Genomic DNA, 25,721 nt, shown 5'->3' with positions numbered 1-25,721 from the left:
GGTCCGACGCTGTGGTTTAAATTACTTCAAGAAATACAGAAACCAGCCGCTTACAATAAAGGACTCTTTTGCCCAGACACACTTCCGGCTTTCAGTCGCCTTCAGCTGTTGTATACATAATCGTATATAGAAAGATTTTATCGACTATATTTTGAACACGGCCGCTGAATTTTATTGTGTAACGTTTTTTCTGACTTCATAAGTGATACTCAAACGTATGTAGTCTTTAAGCGCAGTATTCGCATAGTAATAATAGTGATTTCTGCGAGTAATGCAAAAAACTACAAGTTAATACTGACTTGGAAATAAATAAAGAAGTAAAAATCGCTAGCGTCAGAAAATCAGCAGCTCATGTCTGCGAATGTGGGCTGACATTATAGAAAATACAGAATTCAAACCGTAGAGCTACAATCCACCGACGGGCAGAGGTACCTATAGGCGTCCCACTCTATTGCGAGGGTAAGTCAATTATTACCCGAAAAGTAGTTAAAAAAATTATTCTAATCAAATAGGAAACTTACAAGAACATTATTTTTCGACGTAGCCTCCTTACGTTTCAACGCACTTGGTCCTCGTTGTACAAGCTTCCTGATGCCCTCATAAATGAAGGTTCTCGGTTGAGCTACGAGCCAGGAATGCACCGCTTCATTCACTGCTTTGTCCGAGGCAAAAGGACGGCCCCTTAATGCTTGTTTGAGTGGACCTCACAACTGATAGTCAGAAGGGGCAGGATCGGGACTATATGGAGAATGATCCAGTACTTCAAATTTGAGTTTCTGGAGCGTTTCAGCAGTGTGGACAGCTGAATGCGGAAGGACATCGTCTTGCAACAACACAACACATTTTGACAGCAACCCTCAGTGATTGCTTTGAATTTCAGGCTTTAGTCTGGCAGTAAGCATCTCACTGTAAGGTACACTGTTTATTGTTGCGCCCTTTTCCCCATAATGTTCCAGTACTGGACCTCGTGCGTCCCAAAAACCCGCATGCATCAGTCTTCCTGCGGACGTTTGGGTCTTGAACTTTTTCTTGCACGGCGAATTTGGATGCTTCCATTCCTTCTTCTGCCGTTTACTCTCCGGCTCGTAACGATGGGTCCATGTTTCGTCACCAGTAATGATCCTGTCTAAGTTCTCCCCTTCGTTACCATGGCGATTAAAATGTCCAAGCGCGTTTGTTTATGCAACTGTATGAATTGGTCTGTGATCCATCTTGCACAAACTTTATGAAAAATCAAATGATTCAAATGGCTCTGAGCACTATGGGACTTAACATCTGTGGTCATCAGTCCCCTAGAACTTAGAACTACTTAAACCTAACTAACCTAAGGACATCACAAACATCCATGCCCGAGGCTGGATTCGAACCTGCGACCGTAGCAGTCGCGCGGTTCCGGACTGAGCGCCTAGAACCGCTCGACCACTGCGGCCGGCAAACTTTATGAAACCCTAGTCTGTTATGGCTCATTTCGTAGGCAGAACCGTGACAGATTTGCAGACGATGTGCCACTTCGTCAATAGTTAATCGTCTGTCTAAGAGAATCATTTCACGTGGACGGTCAATGGTATCTCCGTCTGTGGCGGTCAACGGTCATCCGGCTCCTTCATTGAGCGTAACACTAATGCGGCCACTTCGGATTTCTTCAATGCATTCATTGACACTCCGTTGTGGCAAAACACTGTTCCCGTACTGTACCGAAAGTGCTCGATGAATTTCGGCCACTTATACGCCTTCCGACCACAAAAAACGGATCACTTAACATTCCTCTTCTTTGGTGCAAATAGACAACGGAGCTACCATGATTAACAGCACGGCAGTGATAACGAAACTAACCTAGCAACTTGAAAATTGGAAGGATATAACATCAAATAAACAAAGCATGCGTCGTCAACGTAAAACGACATTACTACCAAAATAAACAAAAATATAACTAAATTGAGGATAGTAATTGACTTACCCTCGTACAACCGTCATCAGGAGTCAGATAAATCCCACGTAAGTATTGTAGCGAAGAGAGACCAATGCCACTGATCGAGGCTCCATTCCATGTGCTTTCTTGTACATAGTTTTCGCTCACCACGATGTAAGGTTTTATTTTTATTCGTAAAATGGCCAGGAGGCATTATTGCTGAGGTGTTGGTGCGGTTGCGTAATGTATGAGTCGCCTACAAAAAGGCAGCCCACAATCCCGTTGCATTCAGCACGGAGTTCCTACACTCCTCAAATTTTCCGGTGGTTGCCATCGTGTGGTGTTTCAGACCGTGGGCGACCACGTGTAAGCGGGAAACATTCCGTTCTGACAGCTGACATGCTTCGTGCCGTAAAATATGTACGCTATTGCCACTTCGGGCCACTGAACGGATCACAAGCCGCGTTGTCCCGTTGTCCGTCTTACATATATCACAGTATTCAGAACTGCACCGAGAATGAAGATATTAGTTACACAGCTGACTGGGTACAATGATGATATCTTTATGGTCCTAAAAGTGCTGATAATGGAATGCATAAATGAATTGCCCACTGTTAAATTTCGCGTCTACCAACTGTCACTCGACGTTAGCCCTTTCTCAGTGGGCTATTTGCTGGGTTAAGCATTCGTAACTTATTAAGCCTTAACATACTAAGCTGGGGTCTTCAGGGGACCACCTGGTTTTTCTTAATTTCTCTGGTAATTTATCTATTAATTGTAAGATTGCTCAGATAAAGTTGTTTGGGAGTTTATATTAAATAAACATTGTCGGTGTGTTTCTTTATACTCAAACATGACAAACTGACGAATGTGTGCTAATCGATTCCGTGCCATGTCAGCAGTTAAAGCGGCACGACAACTATTTTTGTCTGTTGTCCGCATTTTAGAAACTGATTGCTTTCGGCAATGAACAGCTCCATCAATCAGTAGCATACCACAAAATGCTCTCAGATTGCCATAATCTGCGAATGTCCAAATTATCATTCTGTTCAGTGTTTCATTTGCATGTTCATATTGAACAAGGTGTGATGCTTCAGAATTGGTGAAGGTCACATAGTATTTACATTTTGTTCATCAAAGAAAACTTCGGACATAGTGTGTGCAGCATTTCTGGCCGGGAAGATCAATTTACAATGTTATAATGACGTCAGCTTATCAACAGGGACTGAACTCGTCCATTTTTGTCCTGACTTTACAATAAACTCATCTCCTTCGGTTCTAGGTGCTTCAGTCCGGAACCGCGCGACCGCTACGGTCACAGGTTCCAATCCTGCCTCGGGCATGGATGTGTGTGATGTCCTTAGGTTAGTTAGGTTTACGTAGTTCTATGTTCTAGTGGACTGATGACCTCGGAAGTTGTCCCATAGTGCTCAGAGCCATTTGAGCCATCTCCTTCGGCGGAATCGCCGTCATAATTTTCGACAGCTATGACTCATTCTTTTAATATCTCTTCAAGAGTATCTTTCGATTCTGACGCATCTTGTTCCAGAATAAGCCCATCATCACATTCGCTCAAGACATCTTCTGAGTCAGTGAGATCACTCTCATCCACCTTCAGAAAAACGTCATCCGTGATTTACTTGTGGGCCGTTATTGAAAATTTATGCTGTTCGCGATATGAAAAACAACAAAAGAAACAAGGTACGCGCAATACACGATCTAGAATATCGGGTAGGAATTTCAATGAAAATCCGTTACACCACCAAAGAGACAAAAGTTAATGGAGTAGTACTGGTTTTACTGTTACTGATTAATTTACATGATCTAAGGATTTAAAATAGTTAACAGACAGTAGAAAAGCGAAACAATGTTTTGTAACATGCAACAGTGACAGTCTTCATAACCGGTGGAATTATCTGAAACTCCTCGACACACACCGTTCACGTATCTAGAGGCCATTCTACTTCTTGAATGAAACAATATATTGCCAATTTAATTTCGTTTCGCATTGATGCGCTACCTATTCGCCCTAGATAACTCGCAGCTCACTGGCACAATGAATTTTTTCTAGCAAATTCACATGACAGGAAACAGTGTGAAACGAATTACAAAAGCAACGGAATAATAAATATTGGAATAAGCAAAGAATTTACTCCTGTGTCTGATCAGCGGGATGCTGTTGGTATTCAGTTTAGTTTTATAATCAAACATATATTTTTTTAATATTGGGCCTCCTTATGTTTTTGTGTCAGCCTGCTTCCCTGGGTGGTAAAGTGCTTGCCTCCCATGCAGCGGGCCCGGGGTTCGATTGCCGGCCGAGTTGGAGATTTTCTCTGCTCGTGGACTGGGTATTGTGTTGTCGTCATCACCATTTGATCCACATCAGCGGCACGCAAGTCCCCAGTTTGGCGCCAACTGAAATGAGGCTGGATCTCGGCGGCCGAGCTTCCCCAGATGGGGTCTCCTGGCCAACAATGCCACACGACCATTTCATTTTTTCCTCATGTTAAGATGCAGGAAGTTAATAACAGTACGTCTATTTATGGAACTTAATTATTCCCCTTGTTTTCACATAATTTTAATCTGCGAATATAGCATTCAGTTTTGAGATACTATTAGCATCACTTAAAGTAACGACACTGAAAAAGAGAGAAGTAACCCTCTAAAGGATCCGTCTCAACAATATTCCGTTAAATATTTTACAAGCGTCATTACTCATTTTGGACAGAATCAGGATGCATTAAGGGTGGCACGAATATTAAAATTGTAACTGCTTGCACTCGGCGAAGCAACCAAGCAAACCGTCTAAATTTTGATGACGAAAATATGAACGTTGGCTACCAGCAAGCTTTGATGTGAGTGCCAGTAAAATCATATGCCTTCTACGGCTCAGCGAAGGAGGCACACTGAAAGTTCATTGAACCGTATAACAAAAGATTCTCTCCGTTACGAGCCTCTAGTGCTTTCGGTGACGAGCCGTTTTCTTCTCCCACCTTACATTATACAGGGACATCGGAGTATTTTCGAAGAAAGCGATTTCTCGGGCTTGGGGGTAACGTACTGGATGAGCGTGCAGTTTGGCCCTAGCTCCCCTGATCTCGACATTGTGACGCCCTTCGGGAGAAAGCCACTCAAAAATTTACTGCCGAGACCTAATATTATGACCCTACCTCCACGTGCCCGTGGGGATATTCCTGGAGACAATATTGGCGCTATAAAGTAACTTAATTAAATGTGGAATCTCTGGAGCACGAGATGGCGCAGCGCTCCCAGACGTTTTCGTCTTCTACGAGATTCATCTCCGTGTCGTATACGTTCATTTCTGAGCTCCTGCTGGACAAGCAAATAGACAGAAACAGTTCTAAGACGGTTCTTATCTAGATGGTTGTTAAGGTAAGTCTTAGACGCGGTGTAGCGGTTATCTTGTCATGTCAAGAAACTAGTGTAACGAATCTTCGGGGATCGACGGTTATGTGACATTTAGTAACTCAACAAAAGCGGCACACGACAAGTATTCGGATGAAACGTTCAGAAAACTCCACGACAAAAGAAGAACTTTACTAGGAAAAATTTTAATTCTGGAAAAGCCTCCATAACTGCTTGTAACAATTCCAAAAACCTTATAAGGCTTCAAAAATATAAAATTTAGCAGTTGCTTGTCATAGCTACTTAACGAGTCACCTACACAGCAATATCGCAGATGAACCTCCATTTACGCAAAGCTGTATTTGCTAGAACAGTATAGAATTACAATCCACGACATGAAGCAAGATAGCGTACCGAATGAATGAATGAACTGCAAGGAAGGATGAAAATTTATCATCCGGTTTGTGCCTATGTCTAAAGCTGATACGTAGGTGTGCAAACAAATTCACTGTATCGCAAATATAATAACATGATGATGATATTTGGTTTGTGGAGCGATCAACTGTGCGGTCATCAGTATCCGTAAAAAGTCCCAATTTTTTCACAGTCAAATTTTTTTCATAGTCCAATCTAGCCACTGTCACGAATGATGAGGATTATGATGAAATGATGAGAAAAAAAAAAAAAAAAAAAAAAAAAACACCCAGTCCCCGAGCAGAGAAAAATCCGCAATCCGGCCGGGAAAATATAATATATAATAGCAGGACCAGAAAAAATCCAGTGGAGTCTTCTGCTGTATAGTAGTACCCATCACATTTTAAATATATCACGGATCTTGAGCGAAGGGCTGATGGTTATATGTAATGTAGCATCAATATCACTTCCTTTTAACAGCAATGTCTGTTTCGTTTAACAACATAACCTGTACGTGGCTCGGATGGCAACCTCCGACCGTGTGACGGACGAATACTGTTGCCATCTGACAGAAATCAGCTGTTGTGTCACACAACTATCCGGGCACAGTAAAACTAACGGAATACTGAGATAATAACATTCACTGTACAGTATACCTGTGGCTGGGACCAAATGTGAAAGAAAAGGTTTGTCCGGTCACATAGACACTTTTACTGTAATACCTTTCTTCATTCTTTCGATGCCTGTAACCACTACAGTCATCTGGAGCAAAGGCATACAAGGCCTTGCAGTATACGTCTTGAACAGTAGTCTCTGGCGACTGTTAAGCACACGATTTCTTTACTAGATCATTAGATCATGCCGTATGTTCCAGTCACTATGGTAGAGATCAACTATGTTATTCATCGTCGTCAGTTATACAATAAAGCATAACATAGTTTTCTACTCGTAAATAGCTATTTTCTGCCTTACGTCTATTCACATTTTATGTGTTGTACAACACTGCAGATGCGTCTCATCGAAATCCTTCCCCGTTGTAATCTTACAAATGTCTTGCCGATACAAAATTTCCTAGCAGATTAAAACCGTGTGCCGGACCCGGACTCAAAACTGGAACCTTTACCCCTCGCGCGAAATTCCCTAGCAACAGAGCTAACTAAGCACGACTCACGCCCTCTCCTCACAGCTTTGCTGCTGCCAGAGCCACAGTTACGCAGGGAAGCTTATGCGAAATTTGGAAGGAAATTAATTGAGTTACTGGTGGAAGTAAATCTGTGAGGACAGATAACAGTTGTGCTTATGTTGCTCAGTTGGTAGATCACTTGTCCGTGGAAAGCGAAGGTCACTATTTCGAGTCCTGGCCCAGCACACACTTTTAACCTGCCACGCTGTTTCGTACCAGGGCACTCTTGGAAGCGGAGTGAAAATTCATTGTGGAACTGATATATTTAACCACTTTCACTGCCTGAAAGTTGTAAGGTTACCATCTACACGAGAACGAGGGTCGTCACATGAACATCTGTCACCAACAGCCCTTTCACTCTGCGGTATCAAGCACTCTTTGCAGCACGTACCATAGTTTAAAAGAACGCATTGTAAACACCAAATATGTGGTAGCATGTTGCCATTACTCGATACGTTATTTATTATCATAGGGTGGGCTACATTAATATTTACATAAGAGGTAGTCTATTACTCTCAACGGGCTCACACCGTACAGACCTGAACTATACCTTCACAGAAATCACTGGTACAGTACTAAGGGCAGACATCAACATGTGATCGGCTTCGCACATTTGCACTCTGTGAATTATTAGGCTATTCGCGCGGTAAACCTTTACGCCCCATTATCAACTCACTAGTCCCTCGTAATACCTAAAATAAAGGTAACTTTGTTACGATGACGGAACAGATAATAGTTATGCAACTAATGTTTTGGATTACATATATTTCAAAACATAAATTATCCACTCTAACCTAAGTATTAATACAATTTCGGAAGTTAACCTTCCTGATTCCTCCTCGTACGGCAGTAGAATACGTACGACGTTCCTTTTCATTTAAAATATGTGGATCAAACAGTCCTAGTAACTCTATATTTGGGCTTTACTGCTTATTTCTACTGTTTTATACTCTAAGTAGGAGAAATAAAATATAAGATTCACCACGAAGGAGCTATGCTAATTGGCCACAAATTGATATAGAGGCATATATCGACGGAAAACGCAAAATTGTAAACATTGGCGGCCAATGGATTAACGTGTGATGCTGCAGCGCAATTCACCGTGCAATTGGCCAGGATAGTAATCAAGGGACATGTCGATACCAGGGAATAAAGTATTTGCTAATTTTTTCCGTGTTCTCAGCAGGACAGTAGTTATGTCTCGCAGACAGGCGCGTGGACGATGTCTGCAGATGTCAGTATTGAGGGTGGACGTATAGTTGGGCTCAAAGAATCGACGAATGGCTCGATATTTGGATAGTAGCGATGCTATCACTCGGCGATTCTGGCAGGATTGGGTGAGCCCTGCCGAACGCAGCCTCAATAAGGATTCGCTCGACCTAAAGAGAAAATAGAGCTTGAGAACCGAGCAATCGTCATAGGGGCCCTCAGAGTCCTGAATTCCTCACTATCTCCGATCCGACGTGCAACTATTGCTTCAGTGACCCCAAGGGTCATTAGTAGGCGGCCACGGAGAGAGGACTGTACACCAGGAAGCCCATTTGCATCGGTAACGGGCGCATTGGAGATGAAATCTCGTTGACTGTAATAGAATTGTTGTTTAGTGATGACTCTCGCCTCGAAATTAGCTCGATGACTGGCGAAGGCGTGTGTAGAGATGTCCCGTACGGAGGTGTTATACCAACCCGACCGTATCCCGCCGTATTGCCGACAAGCAAGAGTGATACTCTGGGGTGACATTTCATTTCATGGCAGGAACCCTTTGGTTGTCATCCGCGGCACAGCGGTATTTCGACGATGTTCTACACCACGTTTTGTTGCCTTGCATGCCAAGCCATCCTGGGCTTACATTTCAGCAATATAATGCCCGCCAGCGCACAGCCAGTGCTTCTACCTCTTGTCTTCGTGCATGCCAAACCATGCCTTGCCCAGCCAGGTCGTCGAGTGTCTTCCCAGTTAAGAACCTTTGGTGCCTTATGTGCAGTGACCCTTCAATGTTCTCGAGATTCTGACGGCCTAACATGGTGGCTCTTCAAGCTCAACTGTTTGTAACAGAACAACGTACGCCGTGCTGCAAAGTGTAAATGAATTCTCAATACCGACAGCCCACGCCACTCCAGGCCGCCGCTGACTCTTTACAATGTTGCGAAATTTGGAAATTTGTGGTAACTTCCTATGGGACCAAACTGCTGAGGTAATCGGCCCCTAGGCTTACACACTACTCACTCTAACGTAAACAAAATTCCGCTAAGGACAGCACACACACCCATGCCAGAGGGAGGACTCGAACTTACGACTTGATGGTGATGGGGGGAACCAAAGACTCTTACCCTAAACCACGGTTTACATCAGATTTTCTTCCAATTTCAACTAGTAGGTTTGCGATGTGGTTTCTCAGAAGATGGAATTGTTTGATGGTCTGTTGCCATACCAGATTGTGGGACGTTAGATGCCTTCTGCTACTAATATAAATTTCCCGAATATCTTTGTAACATGTCACTATAAGGTTTTCGAGAACTCTCGAACTTGTTTCAAAGGAGTATATCATTCGTGCAAATAAGCACTATTGTCGAAAATATTTCATTAGGACCTCATAATTGTGTGTGTGTATGTGTTTCAGTGCGTTGTAATCATCGAAATTATTGTTTGAGTCACATACGGCGTCCGAGTTAGGCTTATTCTGCACATCTACGTCACGTATTCTCCGACAACCAATCTGCTTTAGGTATTGTTCTCAGCGCTCTGCTTTGAATGTCGTAGCCAATGCGAACATTAAAAGTGATCGTAGTGGGAAATTTAGTGAACTTTTATTCAATTTGTTGAGCGTTGTCGTCACTGATGGTGGTGTCAAGCATCAAATTGTGCACAAGCAAGGGAGAGACGTAAGTTGTAGTATACACACTTTTTTCAAGCGAAGAGCAAGTATATGAGCTTACCGCAGCCGTCACTAGGAACAACAACAATGTAGTCCCTGACCTTGTCTCGAGTTGCGCGAACCGCCATTGTTCGTAGATTGGACTGTAGTGGTGCAAAAAGTGTTGCCCCATTTACAACCAAATTTATGCCTCTAGAACTGCGTGTATATGTGTGCGCGTTTGTAGCTGTGCTAAACTGACTTCAGTTCGTGAAATTTGCCGTACTTCTCTGCAACAAAATCTTATTGTCCTCAGAGACGACGTATGACTGACATGGCCCCGCAGGTGTTAGCTGTGATATGTACCGGGGAAAATATCAGACAGAGCCCGAAGGCCAATGCTTTGAATTCGTGGAAATTGTTGGGGGTATGGGCGGGCACCGTTTTCTAGTAAATGCCTGTTTTTTACCATTAAAATCTTACAACTTTATTAACTTGATTTTAAAATAGAAAGTGAGCATTCGTTATCATGAACAAAAAGAAACTGAATATAGTTTCTTAATGAAAGTTTGTGATGTATTATTTTAACAGACCAAAGAACAGCTTTCAGAATCAGTTTATAAAGCCTAAAACTCAAAACCCCTTTCTAAGAAAATCAAAAAAATACGAATTGCATAATTCAACGTCAAATACAATATTATAACGCCATGTGGCAATACCAAAATTTTCGTACGTATGACCCGTGATCTCTGAAGCCAATAAAATATTGATCAAAAAAATTTTAATTAAAACAACTTAAATGCAATAATATCTGATTACTATTAACGTAACACTATCAGCGATTTCGCCACGACCTGTAGAACCGTAAAATACCATAAGAAGTGAACTGCAATTAACACGATTCATAAGCGTCCGACTGAAAAGCTCCACAGTCGATCTTTCCCTTACTACCAACGCTTAACAGTACCTCCAAAGTGCACCCGTGGACACTACCAGAGTGTCAATTACTCGTTATAACAGTAGAGAACAGAGTTTAACCCGCTGGAGCCCACTTAGCTTTCTTAATAATACAAGCAATGATTCGGTCCCTCACTTCGTTCCACCTTCGATCCAAAACGCAATTTACTTTAAAGCAGCTAAATAGATGATAATGCCGATATCAGCGCTCTCCTCCAAAGTAGCGCTCTAACTGGAGACTGCAGTACCAAAGCAAAGCTTACACCACTCACAACCCTTATATACGCGCCACCAACGTGCACCTTTTCAGAATTCTTACGTTCACCTCATACACCACACTCTTCGTAATTCTTCGTCGGAAACCAAGGGAAGAACCCAGAAATCACTTTGCAGCCCTTGAATGACCACACGATGATCGCCATCGGAACAACACCGACCCTGCACACTAGGATCTTCGAGCCCACGGCGTTTCTTCCCCAACCAACTGCTTCTGGTGGGCCCACCGACCAAGCAGCCTTGCCCTCCGTCACCGACGTCGCTCCTCACGCGCAGTCCAGAGATAACTCTCAGCAAACCCCTTCTTCCTTGTTCTGTCCACCTCGCGCCACGCTGGAAGCCAACTCGATAAAGATATGCAGCGACCAGAGACTCCAATCTGATCTCGATATTGACATCGCGGCGAGTATTGAGAAGGCGGGTGGTTTTAAAAAAAAAAAAAAATTTAAATAGCGAGCAGTACCGGCTCAATGACTTTTAGCACTGTAAATTCGCTGCGTAGCTAATACACCGCTATTACCTTTTATAAACGAACCAAAATAACACATAACGTTGATATCACGAATATATTAGTTAAAAAAACGCCAAACATAACGCACCATCCTACGGCGAGAGAACACTGCATTCAGATAAATCCGTTAGAGAGCCATCTGGGAATCATTATCTCCGAGTTCAATTTTTTCATTTTTCCTGTAGCAAAATATTACTGCTCGTCTTCATTGCAGTTTCACCATAAGCTGGAAAGCGCTGATGATAAAATAACAACCCTGTCTTAAGCCGAGAGTGCCTCTCCACGTATTCTGTTTTTCTTAATTCTACCTTGACTATCTGCATCAGCCAGAATGAAAGGGCATGTTTGACCTTTGAGTCTATACCTACACTCGTTGTCCGTTTCTTCTTGTTACTAAACTGAGAAGAGACTGCATAATAAAATATAGTTTAAAAGAAACGCTCGTTTGAAATAACAAAAGATGGAGAAGATACCAGTCAGTATACGTTAGGATAAATACGACGTGCTTTAGAAGCGTAGATTAGAAGCGGAAAGAATTGTCGCTTATAAGGTGATTCCACAGCATGTGCCGAAATTTTCCATGAAGCCTTAGTGTTCGTCGTGGGACAAACGTGAAAAGTTGTAATACCAGTAAAAACTATAAAATTAAAAAACAAGTAGAAATTCCATTAATGCGTAGATATTCACTGTATTCATTAACCTAAGATGTACAATTTAAATAACCCCATTCAAGAGCAGAGGAAAGGGGATTCTTGAGTTATTTTCCTGTCCCCCACAAATGAGAAAAATGAAATTAATAGTTTCGTCCATGCTACCGTACAATCGCCCTACACTTACAGAGAGAGAGCGGAAAACTTCCAGAAGATTCTCTCATGTGAACGGCCGCCTTTGCTTTCAGTGTAGTGGTATAGTCCCATTAGAAAACGGCAGATTACCAACCGCGTACCCACCATGTACTAGCCAAGTTCCCGCCCTGCTATCAGACCTCTCTAGTATCAGTGCTTTCCATTTACAATGTTAAGTTGATGATACTAGTCCACTGCTCAATGAATTATGGAGGTACTGGGAACACCTTGGAAACATCATCATTCTCGCATAAACATTCTCATTCTCGCAATCACTTACACATATTTATGACAGAGTGGATATTAAATTGGCTGTGCTGGGGACCATAAACAAATAAAATAGCTCCCTCTTCCAGGGACTACGAGTAGCTTCGGCAGAGTGATATGTCAACTGAAATAAACGTTGGCACTACGCTAGGACGCGAAAGGCACCTAACATTTATGATACGGACCAGAATCACCCATTTAAATCTTCACTCAAGTATGAAATCATTAAATCTTTTGTTGCACAATTGGCATCCTTGAAGTGCCGTAATATCTTGTGTGTTAATAGATTCCCGAAATTAGAAAATTCACGGCTGTTTACTTATTGGCTATGTAACTGAAACCAATTATTTGTGACTAATATCAATGAACCAAAGAAAGAGGCTAGTACAGAATGGTCCTGTAACGCTCTCCTGTCTCTCCATATTTATTTACCTTATTTATAGAAAGCGGGAGACGCTTCAAACCAGAGTTAAGCTATCCGGATTTACGTTATTCGTGATTTCCGTAAATCGCTTCAAGCAAAAGGAGGGATGGGTCCTTTGAAAGAGCATGGCAGTTTCCTTCTCCAGCATTGAGGCCATCCATTTTTATATTACGTTTCTAATTACCTCAATGTCGACGGAACGTTAAACGCAATCTTCCTTCCTTCCTTACGGAAAGTGGAACAAAAACGATGACTCTACACCAAAGTGATCGAAATCAATTTTAAACAAATACATAGCATTCGATTTCCTAATAATTTGGCATTTACATCAGTTTCTGAACATGACATTAACCATTTTTAAATAATTTCTATTGTAGTTTTAACAAAAAGGAACTAAAAATAAATAATAAAATGTGGTAGACTTTAACAGACTAGTAAGGGTAAAGATTAAGACCGGGAAAACACTTGTAAAGTAAGTAAATTAATTTTGCTAATTCTCAAGTACAATTACAGATTTCAACAGAAGTATATTAGCTAACAAAAGGAAATTCAGAATGATCATACAAGCATTCAGAAACAAGAGTATCGTCTACCTAACGTAAATACAAATAAAACTTTTATCCATTCTGGACTTCGAACACTGCGACTGTCTTCTTAAAGGTTTCGGGAATTACTGCAACCAATCGCCGTTTTATCTTCAGTTTTTATTTATTCACGACCGGTTTCGAATGGCCTGGCGATTCATCATCAGATGATACAATTTAGTTTGGAGTATTGTGGGGGTCGTGCATCTGTGGTAAATATGGAGACGAAAAAGTGAGAACTGTATGTGGGAAGAATATTAAGATTGTAAAATGAATTTGATTTCTTTAGGTGCTGTATGAGCGAGGTGGGGAATGGGTATGGGAGTGGATGAGTATGGTATCTATTAGTTTCTCAAATTTAAGGACACTTTAAATTTTTGGAAGAGTGGGTTATTTGCTAAATCAATTTGTTCATTTAAGATGGATTTGGGTGTTTTATTGTTATGCAAGAAAATTTCTATTGTTCCAAGAGTTCCATTTCTATTCCTTTGTCTACAGTGTGTAGAATGGTGAGGTTGTTTCTCATATCTGTGACTGAATGACTATTTTGGGCTAGATGGGCAGCAGAAGTGGATTTATTTAAATTATTATAAAGAAAGAAATGTAATAAATATATATTTTATTACGAATGCCACACAAAACGAAAAATGAGCAAAGAAAATTTCTGCCTCCACAATACTCTTTGGAGAGAATGTGGGAGTCGCCATCGTTGGAAGAGTGCCTGATTCACTTGATATTTAACAATACTGGAAAGCATACATAATGTTTTCCAGAGCAGTACTTGCAACAAGATAAAAATAGTGAGTAATACCATCAAATTAATCTTACAATCTTAATATTCTTCCCACATACAGTGCTCACTTTTACGTCTCTATTTCTTCCACAGATACACGACCCCCACAATACTCCAAACTAAACTGTTTCATCTGATAATGAATCGCAAGGCGATTCGAAACCGGTCATGAATAAATAAAAAGTGAAGAAAAAACGGCGATAGGTTGCAGTAATTCCTGAAACCAATAACAAATAAATATTAATAGAGTCATTTACTTGGGCATTTTAAGCTTTGGTTGTAGAGGGTAGAATCTGGAAATACATGGAATGAAAAAAATAGGAAGGCGTAAAGATATGGCTAAGGAGAAGAGCAAAAAAACTTCCAATACAAAAATATGGAAGTAAATTAATGAGGGAACTACATTGATAAACATAATACGTGGATAAAAACTAAATTAACTGGATAGCTAACTAGACTTAATATATTGGGTATTAAGAACAGTTTCAACTCTATTTAGGCCATTATTAATGGATCACTACCGGTTTTGTGGCACTAAAAGTCACATCTACAAGTGAACATCTGTATAACAATAAATCCAGAAGGAATAACAAACCTGAGATAAACTATTAAGATTTTAAAATTTTGAATAAATATTAGATATTATATAATATATAATAATATAACAATATAAATATTTAAAACATTTTTCGAAACAATAGTTCTTAGAATTTTAATATACTTAAAGTTTTTCAAAGTTTTAAGGTTTATTCAGTGAACTCTGCCGGAAGATCTGTCTTGTTAGCATAATATACGATTTTCCTCTTTTACGCTCTAGCTTTTGCATAATTTACGAGCGTTGTTATCGAAGAATATGTCAACTTTTTTAACCTACAGATCGTTTTTCAAAAAATGTTTTAGTACTTTTTATCCCAATATTCCTTGTCCCCATTCAACATTCGTGTATCTCCCAAAAGAGAACCAATCATGCGGTCCAGCCCACGCAGTAATAGCGCATGCGCATTTCATCCATAGGCAAGCTTTTTACTTTCTTGTCGCTAACGTTACAGAGCATTCAGTGGCGTCCTCTGGTCGTGGTTCCGTATAGATCGGTGAAGCGGTAAGAGCGATTTTTCGGTTCCGCTTTGCCGTTAATAACTATTTAACTGACGATTTTGTCGAGTTAGAAAATCCCTCTATTCTGTGGCAGCCACTTCTTGTTTTTTTAGTTTGGCCAAAAATTAGCCCTTAATACTTTCCACTTATTTTCTCCTTACCGATGGACCACTGTAGTAGGATTTAGTTAGGACCCATTAACTGTATTGGAATCCGGCTGTTTTATTCTGTCATACTGTCTTTTAATCGTGTTTCGCTCTGACGGGCAACACATGTTGGGTAAAAAGATTCCAAGCGTTTACGGTCTAATATTTTAGCAACGTGAGTACTAACATTTCGATGCTCTCATGTAATAATTTATAATATTTTTAAAAATATTTAAAATCTTGATAATTCACCAAACCAGCGTACATCTCAGGGTTCTTATTCCTTCTGGATTTGCTGATGTACAGATATTCACGTGAAGATTTGGCTTTTAGCGCTAGGAAACCACTAGTGGTCCAATAATAAAGGACTAAATATAGCCGAAGCGGTTATTAATATCGAAGATGAATACCCATAGCTGTGGTTGTCCTACCTACAAGATTGTCTGCATCGACATAATTGGTTCGTAAATAACTTCTTAACATGAAAAATTCAAAGGTTTATGTCCAGAACAGTCCTACTGGAAGGCGTTGCCAATGACGTGAACTGCAAGAATAGCGAGAGGTGGAGAAGGATGGCTATGTCAGTAAGGCGTTGTCTTAAGATTCTGATGACTGACGATTTGACAAATGAACTTCGATTCCATCATCTCGTTAACTAGACCAGTATTGTCTGTGTATTAAGTGCTACCCTCACGATGTAGTTTAAGTAACTGCTCTAGTGATTTGTCTAAGAATCTTTACTGCAGATCCCTATTTTCTTCATAACATGAAAAATTCATGTTTCTCCAAGGAATCGTAGATTAACTTTCTTTTGTGTATGTGAGTTGGAGAGGGGGGTGTTGGTGGGCGGTGGGGGGGGGGGGGAGGGGAGGGAAGTTTGAGAGGAATTTGTTAATGGCCATTATGTACTGCTTTATGTCGTTTTAGCTATTGCAATACGATCTAGTTACTTATTATATAAATGCTTGCCATGTAATATTTTTATTTTCGGTAAATGTTTGCCATGTAATTCTTTTATTTTCGATGATACTTTTACACTGTATAGCTTATGTATAGTTATCAGGAACGTACCAATCCATGACGTATCATTTAGGATATAGATTCTTTGAACACGCTGATAAGCTTCTACATTTATAGAAGAAACTGGTTCCAGGTAATACAGAAAGTTCTGCTGTAGATGGACGACCGCAACACGCTACCTGGAACAATTTATTTTTATGACAAATTGCTGCATATGTGCTCAGCTTTTATTGCCCACTCTTGAGGAAATTGTACAGTAGTCGACAATCAATGTGTGTTAATGTCCTGACCTAAACTGTAGCTCCAAACGAAACGTGACCGTCTCCATATAGGAAGGCCATGAAGCGCGCGTTGTAATTCAGGACGACAATGTATTTGATTTATGTAGACCATTCTTATTTTCTTTTGCTCGTTTCTTCCATTTATTCCGGTCTGCTATCGAGCGCCAATATTCGAGGCAGAAACCCTCATACTATTGCAGACGGGCCAGCAGCAGTTGGCTGCCCTTATTCCGTGCCAGGCGCGCGATATTAGCAAAGTTCGCGTGATTGAAGGCTGTTGGCACGTCTTGCGCTGTGAGTTGGCCCCGGGTAGGCTTCGTCAGTGCTCCGAGCCCGCTTTGACATTTCCTACAATGCGGATCCCAGCCTCGAAGACGGTTTACGTCTGATTATCACGGAGCTATCCAGCAAGGTAACATTTCCGAGGGTATAAGTCGGCGAACTCAATAAGCCAACGCTACTCCAACTCTATGATCCATTGTGATGTAGAATCTTCACAATAATGCAGAACTTCATTCACAGTTCAATCACGACATTTGTCCCTGCTCTCGGCCTTTGTTATTCTTACTTGCCGCCAGTGCAATACGTCTGAGAAATTGTAGCAGGTGTTCTGTATCTCGTTCTTGTCGTATGACGGCGCAAAAGTCTGTCACTCATTCTCTGCCACAGTTACTTTAACAGCGGTAGGTCCAGGAAATAGTGGTCTGAAACATAATCGAATCCTCGAAGTAATTGCGTATTATCAAGAGACAGAGTGTCGAGGCCAACATTAACAGTTTGGGAAATTTTTGATGTGAGTAACTGCACACCTGTAGCAGTGTGTGAATGTTAGCGCTTCTATAACAATGTGCGAATGTGAATGTGTTTGTGTGTGTGGGTTTGTATTTGTGTGTGTGTGTGTGTGTTCGTGTGTATTTGTGTGTGTGTGTGTATTCATGTGTATGTGTGTGCGTGTGTGTGTGTGTGTGTGTGTGTGTGTGTGTGTGTGTGTGTGTGTTTGTGTGTGTGTGTGTGTGTTCGTGTGTATGCGTATGTGTACACGTGAATGACTGAGTGTTTTCTACTTAAGTCAATTAAATAATGGCGTGAAATAGTGGAGAATTTTCCTTCGGCTGTTGTGTGGATATATGAATTGAAGCTCAAAGTTTGCACGAGTATCCTGAGCTCTTTTATTCTGTAAACTTGTCTCACCTGTTCCTCCAAAAAGAAATAAAGCCATTAACTTTATTTTGTATTATAGCGGTTCACTTACTAAAAATGAGGGGACCGTAATTTCAAATTCTAGGGTGGCGTTTGGGGTAGATATGGGGAGAGGCAAAGTTCTGAATCAATGCCAGAGTAGACAGTTACCCTCTGGACCATGTTTACGAGTATTTCCTTTGGGGACATAGTGAGCAGCAATCCGTTTGCTGATAAGGTTGTAGTATACGAGATGTGGTCGTCGATGAATAAAACCAGGTTGTTGCAAAATGACTTAGAATTTAAGTTTGGTGTTATAAATGGTAACTTACCCTAAAAATAGAAAAATGTTAATTAGTGCAAGTAACTAGCAAAAACAACACCATAATATTCGAATACAGTATGGGTGGGATTAGGGAATGATAATGGTCGACTTAAGGTTTCTGCGATTGTTGCAGGAAAGTAGTACATCTGTAGAGGTGACTGCTTACAAAACAAATCCCACCTGTTATTTAGTATTGTTCGAGTGCTTGGAATCCATAGAAATTAGATTAAAGGAAGACATCTAAGCAATTTAGGCGCGCGCTCGTAGATTTGTTACAAGTAAGTTCGATCAAAACGCGAATATTACGATGATGCTTAGTGAACTCAGATGCGAATCCCTGAGAGAAGTTTCGCTTTGGGCTAATCACGAATGGGAAAATTTAGAGAACCTGTATTTACGGCTGACTAAACAATGACGTAATGCCGCCGTCATACATTTCGCGCAAAAATCACGAAGACAGAGAAATTAAGGCTCATACGGTTGCATATTGACTATCATTTTTCACTTCCTGCATTTGTGAGTATAACAGAAAAAGGCAATGATTAGTAGTGGTACAAGGTTCTCTCTACCACGATGAAATGTAAGGTGACTTCTATTTCCTCCTAAATAAACATTTGCTAGCTGCAGGTTTGCTTTCATGTTAGCGTACATGACTATGTTCTATTTATAAACATTAAGCTACGTCATCCTATAGCAGTACACAAAAGTTAATCAAGACACAGTAAACGACCACCTGAATATTTTCGAGCAGGAAATCTGCTGTCCGTATAGAAACTGAATCTTCTTAATAAAAAAAAAAAAAAAAAAAAATTTGCTTAAACTGCAATAGCTGATGTGAAACTTCTTAATTTAATTTTTTGCTTAAATTGCTGAGTGAGATTCAGTGCACGTGTCACTTTGCTAGTCTTTATCATTTTATATCTGACCTACAAAATCTGCTCTGAATAACAGAACTCGAACTTTTCCAATTCATAAATTACCCACAATATTCTGCCGCAATGCAATCTGACTGCTCGAAAAATAATAACCTGACTTCAAATAATTAATACAAAAGAATGGCCCTGAATTAGAAGAAATCCTAACAATAAACCGAATAAAAGTCACTTACCTCACAGGAAATCTTCATGACCTGAAGTATAGCGACACAAGCGCCAATACTGCCAGCTAAATAAGAGAGTCTAGGTACTGAAGGCTCTAAGTACCAATAGGCATGTGGCCAGCAAAGGAAAGATTTTGTTGCAGAGTAAACAGTATATTTAACAGATCTTACCATAATCAAGTGACAATCAGTTCAAAAAATTATATAATCATCAGTAATAAGTCTCCATGACGAATACACATTTAGATCGGCCGCTCACGCTAATATTGCAAACCTCCAAGACTGCTAATTATTAACCTTTTACCTCCATCACTGCTGACTACTCACTCCCAACTTCCATCACTGTTGGCTGTTCACTTCCAACTGCTAGTCCGACCAGCCGCAGAGAGTCTCATACAGTGTGCACACAGTGCTGTCAGAGTTATTAGTTATCAATGCAGAGCTCTACACAGCGCTACCAACATACAGACACATAAAAAGCCTACTTACATAGCCCCCTGCTCCTCCCAAAATATTTTAGAAAATAGTTTGGGCAGCGACCAAGACTAAATTCTTAAACATTTTTTCCCTTTAACAATATCACATAGATCAGACACAAATAATAATATACTGTGGTTCAATAGCAAAGACTGTCTTCACAGTCCCTAAAGACTGTCCTAATCATTCATCAGAAGAGTAGTCTATGATAGTTTTATGCACAAAGTCTGAGCAGTAAAAGAAAATGTACACACAAATAGTGGACCTCCATGCAGTCTTGAAGAAGTAGTGTTGTCCTCCGAACGGAAATACATTGCTGACTCCCTGACATGAAGATTGGTAATGGGCCACGACAGAACAAACCCACAGCAGAGTCAGTCAAAGTCTTGCAGGTTATTGGCAGAATTGGTAGGTCACCACAGAGCAGACACACAATATGCCTTGTAGAAATTATGGTAGTAATGGGTCACCAAAGGTGCAAATCCACTGTAGTCCTTGTACAGATTCTGGTAGTAGTGGGCCATGTGCAGACCCACTGTCGACCTTTTAGAGATGGCCAGCGGCCATCCGTAGCGACTGTCCGTGTGCACACACACAATTGAAGAGTCTTGATGACAGTTTATCAACTCCATGAACCAACACTTATGTACTCACTATCTTTTAGCGACTGTCCGTGTGCACACACACAATTGAAGAGTCTTGATGACAGTTTATCAACTCCATGAACCAACACTTATGTACTCACTATCTTTTTGCAACATCCTTAGAACCAGCATTGCTGTTAACTAGTCCCTTACTGAATTATCAACACACATACAAGCACTAACACAGTCATATAACCTTTGACATATTATATATATAGTATCACCAACAGAAGTGTGCAATAAAATGAATCCCTACTATTTACTTAACTTGAAGAACTGGTGTCTGTACAATTACAATTTTACAGCATAAGAATACAATTACAAAGGCACAGAAAACATTATTACAGTAAAGAACATGACAATAGAAATAACATTTGTAGTAATTCAGGCTTTACAAAGCAATAGAAATATGCATATACATGAGTATTATAGGGTTTGTCGCATAAGTAAGTAAATGAGAAATGAGAATATCCATTGAAACCTTAACTTGACACATGAGCATTAAAAGAAAACAGCATAGAATAAATAATGTTGGAACATCTTTGCAAAGTAAAGAATATGTTAAAAAACAAAATTAGATTTGAGGATAATAGTATTCTTCATCGTAGTAAATAAAGCTTGGTATTAGAAGAAAAAAAGTTCTACCAAATTTATCCTATCAGGTTAACACTCAGAGACAAGAAGAACACAGACACACAATGGTACACATAAACATATAGTAGAATAACACAAAACGGAAGGACAGTGTCTGTTTCCAGCGTAACATTTGGTGCTGCAGTACTTGCGACACTTCATTTCCAACAAAAATTTAATTTTATTCTCGGAGATCTCCCTTCGTTCAACACTGATCGCAAAAAATGTCCTATCTAAACATGCTTTCTGGAATTATACTTTCACATATTTCTTACCTCAGTAACCATTATTTGGTTGCTCTTAGAGCGCACTTCATCCCTCTCTTTCTATTTCTCCCCCCCCCCCCCCCCCTTTTTAATGAGTGCTCAGTCTTCTTGCTGGTTTGATGCGTCGTGCCACGAATTCGTCTCCTTTTCCAGTCTCTTCATCTAAGAGTAGCACTTACAACCTGCGTGCTCAGTTATTTGATTTGCTGGGGGTATTCCAGTCTCTGTCTTCCTCTACAGCATTTACCCTCTACAGCTCTCTCTACTACCATGGAAGTTTTTCAATGATGTCTTAACAGATACGCTTATCATCCTATCCCCCCTTCTTGTCAGTGTTTTCCACGTATCCCTTTCCTCTACGATTCTGCGTTCCTTACGTTATCAGTCCGCCTAATTTTCTACATTCGCCTGTAGCACCACGTCTAAACTGCTTCGACTCTCTTCTGTTCCGGTTTTTCCGCAGTTATTTTGGCCAGGAATGCCCTTTCGGCCAGTGCTAGTGTGTTTTGATGTTCTCCTTTCCCTACTTTGATGGCCGCGTTTCTTTTACTTAGCATGTAATTACTGAAATCCCTGTTTCCGTCTCGATACAAGTTACATTTCGTTCGGTTGTATCATCGTCTGTTCCTTGCTTACCATGTGGAAGTGATATCTGCTTGCACGTTTCTCTAGAAATTTTATGGTCCTCAGTGCTGTTGATAAGAAAAATTAATGAATGAAAGAGACCCGACTCACATTGTGCCCGACAGCGAGCTTTAGTACACAGTAGGCAGTTTATTTCCCCAGGAATGGACACCTCTATACTGAACAATTACAGGAATCGGATGAACAAATATAGATACAACGATGTCAAGTGCGATGAAACCTGAGATAAGAGAAGATATACTTCAGTTGATAGACGAAACGAGTAATAGAAAATTGTTGGGAGAATACAGGAATACAGCAATGTAACTCACTTTGGAATGAAATAAATACGAAGTACAGGGTAGCGAAGACGAAATGACTGCAGAAAAAATGTAGAGAAATCGAAAAAGGTGCGGTCATCGGAAGGACCGATTTGCAATGCATAAAAAAGTACTTCACTGAAATTGTCAATGGCGGCGACGTCAAGAGTGCGTTGGGAGCTCCCGCAGAGGTGGGAGCGGATGAGTACAACTGAGACCTCTACGACGGGAAGAATATGTCGACTGGTAGAAGGCGAAGTGAGAATCCATAAGCAAGAATAGGGCGTCCTGTTTTAGTCAATTCGTCAAAGGTAAGGAAGACTTGAGAATAAGGTAGATGTGATGGATAACATTCTATCGCAATTCTAAAGTCAATAGGGGAAATGGCAGCCATATAAATACACAGGTTTGTGTGTAAAATTTATGAGACTGGAGATACACCACTAAGACGTCTGAAAATACAAAATCCGCACTGCTTCTAAGACAGCAAGTCCACGTACGTCCGAGATCTATAGCACAATTAGCTTAAAGTATCCAGGGTACTGACGAGAAAAATACGAGTATATAGAATAACGCAACAGAAACATGAGGGACAGCTGGATAACGATGTTTGGATTTCGGAAACGTAAAGGCAGCACGGAGGTATTTATGGTGTTGTGCATGATTATGGAAACAAGAAAAGAAAAATGAGAAAGTTTCCTTAGGATCTTTCGACCTATAAAAGCGTCAAAAATGTAAAATTTTGCAAGATGTTCTCAGATAAATTGGTGTTAGCTGTAGGGAAACGCATATGCAATATGTAACAACATAGAGAGAACATTGAAAGAACAGAACTATGTGGCTGGACACACATCGAGAAAGCAATGATGGAAATAAAAGGACGTTTAAGGACTGTGACTAAAACTGGGATGAAGAGACATCTACGGTATCAGCGATATCAACGATGTCTTTGATGTAATTGCTGTCCACAGTGAATGTGAACACAGAGTTTTAGGACTGACTAAATGGCGTGAATTATGTAATGAGAATTAGAATATGGGCTGAAAGATAACTAAAGGAAGACAAATGTCATGAGGAGTAGTAGAAATAAGGTTAGCAAGAAATTTACATTCCGAATTGGTGACAATAGAGTAGACGACATTAAGGAATTCTGCTACCTTTTAAGAGAATAGCATAAGCGAACGGAGAATTTCAGGAAAAATGAAGTATACTAATATCAGAAATTGGCCTTAATTTGAGGAATATGTTCCTGAGAATCGTATGTAGTTAATCATGGACCGTGGGAAAGCCGGTAAAGAATCGAAGCGGTTTAAGAAGTTGCGCTGCGCATTGGCGTCCGCAGAAATTTATCAAGGGGATGTGGGCAAGACTCTACAATTTGATAAGAATGAGTTCATTATTTCAAGACGTATTGTGACGCAAGAGTAAGGTTTATAGGTAACACAACCAGAGAAACGATTATCCACGATGAGATTACTATAATGAATGAAAACTCTGTACTCCAGACTTTTCTACCCAGAGTCAGTCACCGGCCTGGGTGAACGAGCGGTTCTAGGCGCAACAGTTTGGAACCGCGCGACCGCTACGATCGCAGGTTCGAATCCTGCCTCGGGCATGGATGTTTCTGATGTCCTTAGGTTAGTTAGGTTCAAGTAGTTCTAAGTTCTAGGGGATAGATGACCTCAGAAGCTAAGTCCCTTAGTGCTCAGAGCCTTTTAAACCATCTTTTGAACCAGAGTCGGTCGTAGTCCTCTGGTCTAAACCAGAGGTCCAGACGACTCTGTGACAGCATCGGATGCGAACTCATCGACGTCTGATACCTGGTGGAGAAGTGTAGGATTCTCCGTAATAGGTCAGGCGTGCTCTAAACGCAAGAGGCGACTACTAGGGTAACGGAGCACTTGTTGCTTGGGCAAGGGGGTCTTTTATGGAAGAGGAACCACCCCTTGGGATCAAATCCAAATTACCTGACGCTACGAGAGAATCATTGGGCATCACGGAGAGGTTTACTATTGAAAAGTTGAGAGAGCACTTTCCAGAAAGAGCTGGACAACATATTACTTCCTCCCCACATACACAATCGTCACGACAAGAATTGCCTGACGCTACGAGAGAACCGTTGGGCATCATGGGGAGATTTACTATTGAAAAGTTGATAGAGTACTTTCCAGGAAGAGCTGGACAACATAATACATAATCATCACGACAAGAAAATTCAAGAAATTAGACCTGACGCAGAGGCTTACCCGCAATCACTCTACTCACGCACATTCGCGAGTGGTGCAGGCAAGTGGTGTTCTGCTAGTGGCACCAGAAATACCCTTCGCCACGCACCGTCAGAAAGCTTGCGGAATATCAACGTAGATGTAGAGGGGACTGTAGAGAGCACGAACTACAGGGGAAGACAGAGACTGAAAGTGATTCAACGAATAACTGAGGATGGAGGGTGTGAGCGCTGCTCTTAGACGAAGGGGTCGACAGAGGAGAGAAAATCTGGGCGGGAAGCATCAAACCAATCAAACCAACCAGACAGCTAATAACTCAAAAAAAGATGGTCAACCAACGTTTTTAGGACGACCATTAGCTTCTAGATGGATGGCAGCGAGGAGTAATACTCTTTCTCTGATCTCTTCCCAACTCCTCGAATTTATGTATCTCAGTAGAATACCAAATGCATACGTTCATAATATTTATCATGTAATTAAAACATTGCGGTAGGTAAAAGCAGCATACGGGTAGCCCCGCAGAGAGTGTCGGCAGTCGGTTTGCGCGCTCCCCGCAGGGAGAACCTCAGCTCATTGGCGAGATAACTGCCGCTAAGGGGTGGTTGGTCGGCGTGCCGCCGGCAGGCAGCGGTAACAAGTGAGGGCGCGCGCGCGCCGGCGGTCTGCTGGTATCAGAAGCGCGGACGTTGGCTCACCGGTCACGTGGCGCAATTTTCTGAGGCCCCGGGCGGTGCGCCGGGATCGATGGCATGCGGTGCCGACGGACGGCCGCACGTCTCGGTTATTTCATTCACTTTGGCTTGCACACGAGCCTGCTGTCTAAACGTGTTTCCGTTCGCCACCCTACAAGATGATGACGCAAGAACAAGTCCCGCAACGAACTAAAGAACAGTCTACAAGCAAGAGCTGCGGACAAGATATTAGTCTCTCACAGGAGGCAACTCTAAAACCGGCTCCGACCTCATGGACTGAATTTGGCAAGTAGTGAAGTCCACAAGTTTCTG

The sequence above is a fragment of the Schistocerca serialis genome, chromosome 5, assembly GCF_023864345.2.
Source record: "Schistocerca serialis cubense isolate TAMUIC-IGC-003099 chromosome 5, iqSchSeri2.2, whole genome shotgun sequence".
Classification (NCBI taxonomy): Eukaryota; Metazoa; Arthropoda; class Insecta; order Orthoptera; family Acrididae; genus Schistocerca; species Schistocerca serialis.
Note: the sequence above shows the minus strand (reverse complement) of the source record.